General features: G+C 38.8%; 1 long non-coding RNA gene across 1 annotated transcript in view; it reads left to right on the top strand.

Annotated features, from left to right (window-relative positions):
- The window catches only part of LOC116516503, a 134,580-nt gene that overhangs the window by 79,077 nt on the left and 43,489 nt on the right, over nucleotides 1–12,014 (top strand). Inside the window, exon 2 of the long non-coding RNA XR_004256361.1 lies at nucleotides 5,107–5,326. This is a non-coding gene — a long non-coding RNA (uncharacterized LOC116516503). The remainder of the gene's footprint in view (nucleotides 1–5,106; nucleotides 5,327–12,014) is intronic.

The raw sequence follows: 12,014 nt of genomic DNA, 5'->3' as shown, positions 1-12,014 counted from the left end.
TTGCAAATCCGGATTGTTATTCCCACTTTACCTTGTAAAGACAACAGTTGTTTACTTTCTTCAAGTAAATAGCTATTTGTGGGAAAGTCCTCACATATATCAAGGCTACAAAGCATCCTGCACATGATAGCTTTAACCATAGAAAGGGAATAGCGGACTATTATTTAGCTTGACATTATGACGGGGAATGTTACTTTTTGGCGAGCCAGTTTTTTGTCTTGATCCGTTTAGGAGGCACTGAGGTATGATGACTTTTCCAGCTGCTCACTCAGGCTTCTTACAGGGAAGATTTGAGTTAGTTTAGTTTGAATTTGAACAGCATTGTTAAGGTCTCTCTTTCATTAAGTCATGCCTTCAACCATCTCATCTCAAAAACTTAAGAGATGTCATTGATTTCCTCATTGCTGCATGCTCAGGTCCAGCTTTAAACATTCACAGGAAGAAACATTTGAATTGGCTGCTGTGTGGTGATCAATGTTTGACTGTAATGTGTGAATGATGGCACAAATCTGGGTTACTTCTCCCTACCACCCACCAGTATCCCCTAACAATTGTCTTCTGGTTATTGTTGAGGAAGGTCATTGATTGTCACTTTTTTTCCCTCCAATGTTTCTCAACTTCTGACTCAACTTTGGATGGAAGTTAATATGGTTTTGTGTTCTGACCCCCCTCGTCCCACACCAACACACTCCGAGCCAAAGATAAGTTACAGCATTTAATTAACAGACAGACAGGTCCTTGGCAGCAAACCGGCACAGACAAGCTTGGGCAGCAATCCAGCACAGATAAGCCGTGGCAACAATCCAGCTTGCCAAGCTCACAATAATGTTCTCCAACATTAGTTCCTGCGTTGACTTCTGCAAAAGGGGCATGTGCACAAGCAGTCCTTTTATGGTCTGGAGAGGAGCCTAATTACCACCAGCTGAGTGCTATTACCTCCTGTACTTGCGCAACTGTTCCTAACGCCTATTAGCTCTTCGGTGCCGGGCATCCAGGAACAACAAAAACTTAAACAACTTTAACTTTATTAAATCTCTGTGAAGCATGAACCTGAGAAAATGGGCACTGATCCAAGAAACATTAGATTGGGGGGGGGGGGGGGGAGTTTCCAAGCACATCTATACAACTGATAGAAGAAAAACATCAGAATCCTGGAGGACTAGAAGAACTGAAGTATCTCCAATTCCCTAATTTCTTCTATGTGAAAGAAGATGTCCTTTTCCTGCCTTGTTTTCAGGAAGTTTGAGAAATTCTTTTGGATCTTTACAGGAGATGCTTTTATTTAGTTAGTTGCTCTCTTGGAAACGGTGTTACTGTAGTTGTTACTCAATCTTCTGAACACCAAACTTCTCCTCTCAGAAAACCTCCCTGGGTCTCCCGTTAGGATTTTGCTCAAGGATAGGAAGCCAGGAAGACCTTAAACTGAAAGTAAACGAAAACAGTTAAAATATCAACCATTTTTCCAACACAGCTCTAGAAGCTGAAGAAGCTGAGAGCCGAGGTGGCGCAGTGGTTAAATGCAGCACTGCAGGCTACTTCAGCTGACTGCAGTTCTGCAGTTCGGCGGTTTAAATCTCACCGGCTCAGGGTTGACTCAGCCTTCCATCCTTCCGAGGTGGGTAAAATGAGGACCCGGATTGTTGTTGAGGGCAATATGCTGACCCTGTAAACCGCTTAGAGAGGGCTGAAAGCCCTATGAAGCGGTATATAAGTCTAACTGCTATTGCTATTGCTAAGAACTATTTAGTTCTTTGGATGTGATCCTTAGTATATTACACTGGAACAATTCGTGTATTTGTACATTGTCTGCCATTGCCCTTGGAGATTTGCAATAATTGAGCCAGAAGTTATCACAAAAATGCTTTTTTAAAAGGCAACTGGACTTTGTTTTTTCCCTCGAGGAAGAAAACACTTCGCTTCTCACACAAGAAGCTTCATTAGAACTGATGAAGTTTCTTGGGTGAGAAGCAAAACTTCTTCCTTAGGGGGGGGGGGGGAAACATTGTCCAGTTGCCTTTTGAAAAAGCACCTTTGAGACAACCAGGACCTGGATGACTGAGAATCTCCATAGACAGAAATCATCACTTTACATAGTAATTACTGCTTGAGTTTTTTAATCAGCTGTCTTATGCACAATGTCAGTTGCATTATAATTGCAATAATAGCCACTCTGTGAAATTCTACGTGCTTACCTATATGTGCATTTCAATGGAGATCAGTACCTTGGTTTCCATCCAAAATATTGCCAGAATTGTCTTATTTCTTATTAGGTTCATTCTGAGCTGGATTGCTAAATCTCTGAGAAACACCAGTATGGGGAGATTTGCTTATCGCTGGCAAGTTGTCCATATTAAATGTGACATCAAATGCTACAAAATTAGGAGGGTTTTTTTTTGCTCCTCTCTTGCAGTATTTTTCTTCTAACTGAACCGAACAATGCCGTTGCCATAGAAACAGCCTTTCTGCAAAAGGTCACTTGCAAGAAACTGTATTTTAGGTGCAACTCTAGGAGATTATGGGGGATTATCTATATATACAGTGTGTGTGCATGTATGTAATGTATATTCCTCCCCCCCCTCTTTCTTTCCTTGAAATAATATAAACACCTATCCAATTGAGCTGCAAAGTTCTTACAGTAAATTAAAAAAATCAGTGATAAAAGCTTTATTTATGCAATAAAGTGGTAGCTGAAATAGTTACTCTCTGAATGTGTGTGTATGTTTAACTTGGTTTTAATTAAACCTCAGTCAGAACTGCGACTGTGGTAAAACAAGATAATTTCCAAATTCCCAGTGCAGTTTTTAAATGTTGGCTTTGTTATAAACCTCCTGATGGACTTGAATCCTCAGAACTGAGCTTATGCTGTCTTTTCCATACCCTACAGCAGTGTTGGCGAAACTTTTCGGCACTGAGTACCAAAACAGGAGCATGCACGTGGGTGACACCGGAAACCGGAAGAGCAGTTCCCTGGTGCGCATCCATGCACCAGGAAGCTGAGCTTCCGCTTTCCAGCATGCGCATCAGTCACTTGGTTTTCTGATTTCTGGCATGCATGCACGCGCGAAGACTAGCTAGCCGGAAGAGTGCATGCTCCCGTGTGCACCAGCCAGCTGGTCTTTGCGGGCGGGCAGCCCTGGAAACTGGAAGAGCAGCTCCTGTTCTGCTTAGGCTTCCTTAACAAACATGAAGCAAAGTCTGGGTCCTGGCAAAACCTCTTTTATTGACAGGATTGTGTCCTTTCATTCACAGTCAGCCAGGCTTGGCAAACAGTCTTTCAGAGGAATATTTATCAACACGAACCTTATCTCGCTTGGCGGACTGCCAGGTAACTAGTTTCCAAATGCAGGGCAAGTCAACACTTGGCACAGCGTCTCTTATAATCACAAACAGAACTTTCTTCTCTTGAAACGACCGAAGAAACAAATTGTTTCCTGCAAAAGTCCACTCCACATTCGCTCCTCTTTTGTTTCCTCTGGGAGGGGCCAATCACCACCAAGGTGTGGCTTCACTCCCAAGTCGTTGTTGTTCTTGTCTTCTGGCAGCTCTGCGGATGCACACACTGGGAACACGCTCCAGCTGTTCCTCTGCCTCGCTGCTGTCTAGCTCCCTCTCTACCTCCGACATAGAGCCCTTGTCTGAGCTTTCCTCAGCCCCCAGAACTGGCCCATGTTCCTCCACAACCTCCAGACTGTCCAATTCTGCTGCGAGCTCTGCTGCCCACTAGCGGGCCACAACAGTTCCCGGGTGCACATGCACACACACTGGGCAATTGAGCTTCCACTTTCCAGTGTCTGCATGCACACCAGTCATCTACTTTTCCGGATTCTGGCATGCATGCATGTGCGAAGACAGGTTGTCCAGGAAGAACAATGGGCGATAGCTAGCATTCATGGAGAGATGGCTCTGCATGCCACTTCCGACACACGTACCATAGGTTTGCCATCATGGCCCTTCAGTGTATTGGAAAGAACCACTCAAGGTGAATGATTGTGGAAAAATGGGGACATGCGTTCAAAAAAAGTGAACTTAAGGAAGAATTGCTCCATCAGAGCTGCCATTTTGAATAAGGCTTTCACCCTTGCAAACAATCCATGTTGTGGACATCTTCTAAATCTATAGAAAATGTACACAAATTGGGGGGGGGGTGTCTCAGTGATATGCAACCCTTTGCCTCAAAAGCCTTGTTTGCAATTTTGGGGATTTCTCTAAAAGCGGCCTCTACCTTGTAATAAAAAGTGGGTTTTGTTCTAACTGAATCAGCTTGTTTGAATATGGTTTCTGGCACAGCATTCAAAAGTCAACTTTTGGCCCATGTTTCAAACCATTACTATGAAAACAAAATTTAAAGGTGCTGAAAATGTTTATGAAAATATCCATGGGCTTATATCATGGACACGCCATACAAATTTGGTTCACGTAACCTCTCTTTTTATAGGATTGTCTGTCTATCCCAGGGGTATCAAACTTGACTTCATTGAGGGCCGCATCACAGTTGTGTTTGGCCTTGGAGGGTCAGGGTGGGCATGGCCAGCTCAATGTCACTCGTGTTGCGGCCGCCTGTGGTGGCCCGAGTGCTCTGCCAGTGAAAATGGGCTCCCAAGCTCCATTTTTGGCTGTGATGATCTCCTGAAACCCTCTGCCAGCAAAAACAGAGTTTGGGAGTGCTGCTCATGGCCCTTGCGAGCTCCGTTTTCAGCTGCGATGGCCTCCTGTATCCCTCTGCCAGCAAAAATGGAGCTCGGGAGGGCTGCACACAGCCTTCCCAAGCTCCATTTCCCCTGGCAGAGCACCATGAGCCAATTCTTCGCCGTTTCCAGGGCAGCCCGCTACAATGGTCAGCTATGATGCAAACTGTACGTCCTGCAGAATCACCTTTATTTATCCTAATAAGAGGACTAATCTTTTCCAGAATTTTCCACTTGAATATTTCCTCAGAACTGCATTATCTGTGGAGATAGATGGAGATGCTACACTCATGGTCGGTAGTGAAGATTGATGGGACTTGAGTTCAGCAACCTCTGGAAGATCACATGTTCCCATCTGTCCACTTTGTCTCTATATTTTCGATGCTTATATAGGTAAACTGTGAATTGTTTTTTTTTCCAGGTCGTTCCTTCCACTGATGAAGATTGATTTGAATTCTTATCCTGCCTACCAAGTTCTCGATGGTCCATGGTGAAACTGTAAAGCCTTTAAGCTTGATGGACCAGTCTCCACATTTTAATTTACACCATCGATGAACAGAATCTGAATAGACCAGAACTGAGGAACTGCACTTACTACCTCTTGCCAATTGCAGAACAATCCATTAAAAAGTCATTTCTAGGTATGAATTTTCAATTGATTCTTAATCTATCCAATAATTATTTCAGATTAATGCATTATATGTTTAATCAATTACATTTATTGTGTCAATTACTGTCAATTGCCTCAGAAGATGCTATTTCTTGAAAAATCCATCGTAACTGCTCACTGCATATCTATTCATTTTCTGTCTGGCATAACTGTTGCTGAAATTAATGGGAAAATAATAACTATGATATTGCACTTGTTTCGCACAGGTAAAACTCTAAGGAAGTACTGGAAAAAAATCTCCTAAGACTTTATATGGCCTATGCCAAGCAGAGTACCCAATGTTAGGTTAAATAGGCATAGTTTGAGCTACATAAGGCAGTCTTCGACAAGTAGACCGACAAGTCCCTCACTGGGACCATCAACTTGGTTCCCCCAATCATTAAATGAAGCAGGAACTAAGTGAAACATCATGATTTTGCTATTACCAACCTGTGAAGGTCATAAATACAAGGATTGCTCGTAAAATTACTTTTTCATCCGATCATAACTGCAAATGTTTGCTAAATGAGGGCTGCCTATACATCCTTTTAATCAATAATGAGATATTTGCTGTTGATTACAGGGCAACCAAGATATCTTATTTTGATAGTATTGCTGTTGAAAAACCCTCAACAATATTATTCTGAAAAGGTTAAGCCAATTCACATATTATGGAGTGATAATAGGGTTGTAATTCTCAATCAAATTCTTTCTGCTGATTCAGAAAATGAAAGCGTCACAAAATCTGGTTAGAAGGTATTGACGAAGGTTTCTTGCTCATTCCTTGTTGAAAGTTTGCGATGTGGAAGGAAATATAGGGTCATCTCCTTTCTTTAGGACTGGTTTCATTAAAGATTTAGCCGAAACATTTTATTATATTTGTTGGTGTAAAAAGCCTAGGAAAACTAGGCTTCGATTCTCATCTCTCTTGCAACCTGACTTCATGGTATGTGTAGCTTATTCTTTGCGGTACATTCTGTGATTTTTGCAATAAAGCTCATATGAACATTTTCACATAGTCATAGTTATTCCGGAAACTAATCAAGGAGAGAATCAGTCTAGAAATAAGGAGAAATTTCCTGACAATTAGAACAATTAATCAGTGGAACAGCTTGCCTTCTGAAGATGTGAGTGCTAGAGGTTTTAAAGGAGGGACTGGACAGCCACTCATCTGGAATGGTATAGATAGGGTCTTCTGCTTGAGCAGGGGATTGGACTAGAAGACCTCCAAGGTCACTTCCAACTGTTGCTCTGTTATTTTGTTACATATATCTGAATAGCAGAAGGAGGAATAAATACACCTGTTTTTCCCATCAATGACTCCATGGTCAACAAGTATAAGAAAAGAACTTTGGTGTTTGTAGCTCCTTCACCCAATCTGGCCTAACAATCTAACCAGAATTCTTGCTCAACCAGAGCAACGCTAGTTCAGTGCGTATTACATGGATATGAGGTTACTTTTCACACCTCTCCCCAAATGAGGAATAGATAGATAGCATCAAATAAACACAATTCATACAATTAGTGTATGAAACTCCATGTTTCTGTTCTATCAATTGAGGATATTATGTATATATGTACTGTAGGTTTCTATGTGTGCGTGTCTGTATGTTTGTGTCTTTTCATGCTCATCAGTTTACCCGTAGCTTTCAACACAGGCAATGTTTGCAAAATACTTTGAACTTTTACATGGCTTTATATATTGACTTGTTCATTGAACTAAAAAACATTTTTATTCCTCCAGTTAAAAATGTTCTAGTTAAGAATATGGACTTATAAAGAAAAAATGGAACATTTTATACTTTGGGAATTTTGTTCAATTCCATATCATGCTATTGAATAATTTGTGTGTCTGTGTTTAATTGTTTTAGACACAAAGCATGTGGACTGATGAATATCTTTCAAGTGCAGACATAAAACAATACTATAAATAGATAAAATATTGTATGAGCATTTTTCCATTAAAGCATACAGATTTACCCCTTTTCAGTTTTACCAATTCTCAATTGTAAGTTGTATATCAACTAATTATGAAAGAACAGCAAGAAAATGTATTGCTGCCATATACACATTTCCCCACATATGTATTTTATACTCCATTTTCCTTAACATGCACATTTCCAAACTGAGAATATATTTGCAAAATATAAAGAAATGTGGAATTTAAGTATATGGACCAAAAGAATTCCCTGAGGTTGGTCTTCATTTCCATATATATTGGTAGCTTTAATTGCTATGAGGTTTTTAATTGGTTCTTATTAATGGATATTTCTAATCATCACCTAGAATATTTTTAATGGAAAGGGAGTGTATGGATCTTTATAGATATTTTTTTTTAAAAATGATTTTTTCCCGCAAATATTTCCCACACATAGAACCAATGGAAAGCAAAACCAGTGGCAACAGAATATTAATTTGTAGGATATCAATGCCCTTCAAATTGCTATCTCCCAGCAGGATATTTCATACATTAAAACTATGAAATTCAGTTCTGTGGTTATCTGGGAAAAAATGGTGCTGTAAATCACAGACCTGCAAAAATACTCAAAGGAAAAATATAATTAATAAAATGTTAATATAGGGCCCATATGCCTTTCTCTACCTCCCATTGCTCAAGGACAGATTTTTAAAAAATGGCCTGGGAAATCATTTGGAGCCTCTTTTGCACAATCACTTGACTTTAAGCTAGGTTTAATTTTCTTAGCAGATTTTTTTAACTACCACTCATCTTCCCTTCACCCCCTTTAAAAAGAGCCCGTTGCATCAAAGCCATCTGTCAGCTACTTGAACAGTTCTGATTTATATTGATCAAGCATTTGATAAGCTACTATTGCAATAGTATAGTATATACTATAGTTAGTGTGTTATTTGTGTGTGTGTGTCTGTGTGTGTCTGTGTATATGTGTGTGTGTGTGTTGTATTTGTGCTGATAAATAAATAAAGGGAGACTCTGTGTGTGTGTGTGTGTGTGTGTGTGTGTGTGTCTGTGTCTGTGTCTGTGTCTGTGTCTGTGTGTTTTCGTAGATTTTCACGGATGTAGGTATGCTGGTCTTGTTGTATTTGGGTCCGGTGTAAAAGACCAGCATATATACAGTGTGTGTGTCTGTGTGTGTGTATGTGTGTGTATGTGTGTGTGTGTAGATAGATAGATAGATAGATAGATAGATAGATAGATAGATAGATAGATATAAAGATATAAAGATATAAAGATAGAGATAGAGAGATATAGATGTAGATGTAGATATAGATATAGATATAGATGATATAGATTAGATATAGATAGATATAGATATAGATGATATAGATATAGATATAGATATAGATGATATAGATATAGATATAGATGATATAGATATAGATATAGATATAGATATAGATATAGATATAGATATAGATATAGATATAGATATAGATATAGATATAGATATAGATATAGATATAGATATAGATATAGATATAGATATAGATATAGATATAGATATAGATATAGATATAGATTAGATATAGATATAGATATAGATATAGATATAGATATAGATGATATAGATATAGATGATATAGATATAGATATAGATATAGATATAGATATAGATATAGATATAGATATAGATAGATATAGATATAGATATAGATATAGATATAGATATAGATATAGATATAGATATAGATATATAGATATAGATAGGGGTGTGTGTGTGTGTGTGTGTGTGTGTGTGTGTGTGTGTGTGTGATTGACCCATGCAATATTAGTAGAAACTGCTCAAAGTATGATCTTGGATACCTATATTACGTTGACCTAACAGGCTTGTTGAATTATGATGGGTTAGGAAGAGAAAGCTGTAAATAGAGTTTAGGGTGACAATTCAAATTATTAAGTAATAAATTTAGATATATTTATCTGTTGGCAAAATTTGTTCAACGTGGAGTCTTGAAGAAGAGGGCTGATATTTCTGAATGATAGCCACTGTTCAAAAAATGATTTTTATTCCTAATTCAGTTATTTTCCTATGGTTTATCTTGTTTCGTTTGGCTCATTTAGAATATTTTATTGTACTGATCTATCTATCTATATCTATCTATCTATCTATCTATCTATCTGTCCATCCATCTGTCCATCCATCCATCCATCCATCCATCCATCCATCCATCCATCCATCTATCTATCTATCTATCTATCTATCTATCTATCTATCTATCTATCCTTGACTTAACAACAGTTCATTTAGTGTCTGTTCAAAGTTACAGAGGTATTGGAAAAAAGTGACTTATGACTGTCATAAATATGAACCACTTGCCAAGGGTCTGAATTTTGATCACATGACGATGGGTATGCTGCAACAGTCGTAAGTGTGAAAAACAGTCATAAGTCCCTTTTTCAGTGCTGTTGTAACGTCAAGCATCACCTGTTATTTCTTTAAGATTTGGCCAACTTGTATGGTTAACTTTCCAAATGAACTGAATCTGGTCAAAGCAAAAAGTTGTTTGTTTGTTTTTTAAGAAATCCGCAATTCCTCCTGCACCTTCTTCTATGTATGATATCAAGTTTTTCTACTTCCTAAATGTTTAGTATTAGCAGCTACTATTTCTTTTTGATTGACAGCCGAAGAAGCATCTCTATTCAGAAAGTCCATTTGTGGATTCCATTTCTATCCCCGTTCTTTTCTTTCTTTTCTTTCCCCCGTCTTCAGTGGGCACTTGCGGAGACTAGGACTGAATATTCCTTTTTGGCAGTTCAGTGGAAAGATATATGAATGGAGTGGAGAAAGAGAGAGACACTCATGAATCTGTGCTGAAAATATAATTTGATTTCTTTACCATATACACAGTTTCATAGTCCAGAAGGCCTTGCGAATTTTCTCAAAATCAATAGTCCAGCAGCATAGTAAATAAGCTTGGACAGATTCATATACGAAGTTGTTGCTTTTCCGTTTTCCCTCCTAAGACAGTATTTCCAATATTCTCTGATAGCGAAAAATCTGCATGGAAAACAAAAAAAGGATTTTGATACCGTTTAATAAAAACTATGCATGCTTCTAAAATGATTTGGGAGAAATGCGTTTCCACCTTCCACAATCTCTGGTATTGGTGAAAGGAGACTGCCTCTTTTCAGACTTCTTTGCCAGAGTTACAGCCATATGCTAAATAAATAAATAAACAAACAAACAAGAGTTGCGTTAACTTTAATGAGCTGATTCCTTAAAGGGCCCGTAATTTTTTTTGTACAGGCTCAAACAGAAGCCTGAAAAAAAGATGAGCTGGTTTAATGGACACCAGAGATGTGCTTTGTTCGTGCAAATTTTGAAGCACTTCTTAATCACTTTTGATATATGCACAGACAGCCCTGCTGTTAACAATTTATTTTTAAATCTAGTGGCTCCCAAAATAAGCATGTCTGTTTCCTCTCAATAATCCACATTGCAAAATCTAGAACCACTTTCCTATCAAGTCACCTGTTCATTTAATTTTTTTTGCTTTTTGTTTGATTTCGGCTGAGAACTACACCAGGACTTTCAAAGGAATGTCAACAGCATGTGGTAACATGTACTTCCCAAGAGCTCCGAGAATTGAATTCCACTCTGGCATCCTATTGCTGAATCTCACAATCTGGAGAAATTAGTCTGCTTGAAATGCTAATACATTAGACACGTGCACCCAAAAATGTTTTCTGAATTTTTTTTTTTAAAAAGCCTGGAAAGGAAACCTCTGAAAAAGTTTCTCTTCTTTTGCCCGCTACTTATACCTTTGTTGGTGGTCATTGAACAAATAGTGTAATGGTACTTTCTCGGTTACTGAAAGTTTCCTATACTGTTTTAGTACTAAGTACTGGTGTATTACATACATTACAAATATATGGAATATGGACTAACTTGCCTCCAGAAGGTTTGGGTGCTCCATCACTGGAGACTTTCAAAAAGAGACTTTGTCTGAAATGGTAGAGTCTCCTGCTTGAGCAGGGGGTTGGATTAGAAGACCTCCAAGCAAAGCAAGCAAGCAATAGTTAAACTTATATACCGCTTCATAGGGCTTTCAGCCCTCTCTAAGCGGTTTACAGAGTCAGCATATTGCCCCCAACAACAATCCAGGTCCTCATTTTACCCACCTCGGAAGGATGGAAGGCTGAGTCAACCTTGAGCCGGTGAGATTTGAACAGCCGAACTGCTGAACTGCAGTCAGCTAAAGTAGCCTGCAGTGCTGCATTTAACCACTGCGCCACTTCGGCTCTATAGGTTCCTTCCTATTCTGATTATTCTATTCTATTCTATTCTATTCTATTCTATTCTATTCTACTCTACTCTACTCTACTCTAATGACATAAATCTATGATTGGTAACATAATTCCTAGGTCAGCAGTGTGCAGCATGTAAATACATGGAGGAATGTAGACCTGGTCTTGGGAATGGGAAAGATTGCTGAGTCCTAGAAAAGGAGGAAGAAAGAAAGAAAAACTCAAAATATCCCTGCCTTCATTTTGTTTGGTATAAGACGGGGTAGAGAGAAACTCTGGCAGACTTTCCAGATTCAGTTATTCTATCTACTACAAGAAGGAGCATTGGTTGCTGACCTCAAATGGCTAACAGTTTGTACTCAACAATTGAAATTACCCAATCCAATGCATATATTATTCCTGCAAGATCTGGATCCGGTCAGTCACCAGGACAAGAGGTGTGGTTTTCTGAGCT

The sequence above is a fragment of the Thamnophis elegans genome, chromosome 13, assembly GCF_009769535.1.
Source record: "Thamnophis elegans isolate rThaEle1 chromosome 13, rThaEle1.pri, whole genome shotgun sequence".
Lineage (NCBI taxonomy): Eukaryota > Metazoa > Chordata > Lepidosauria > Squamata > Colubridae > Thamnophis > Thamnophis elegans.
This window is presented reverse-complemented; position numbering and strand designations above follow the sequence as displayed.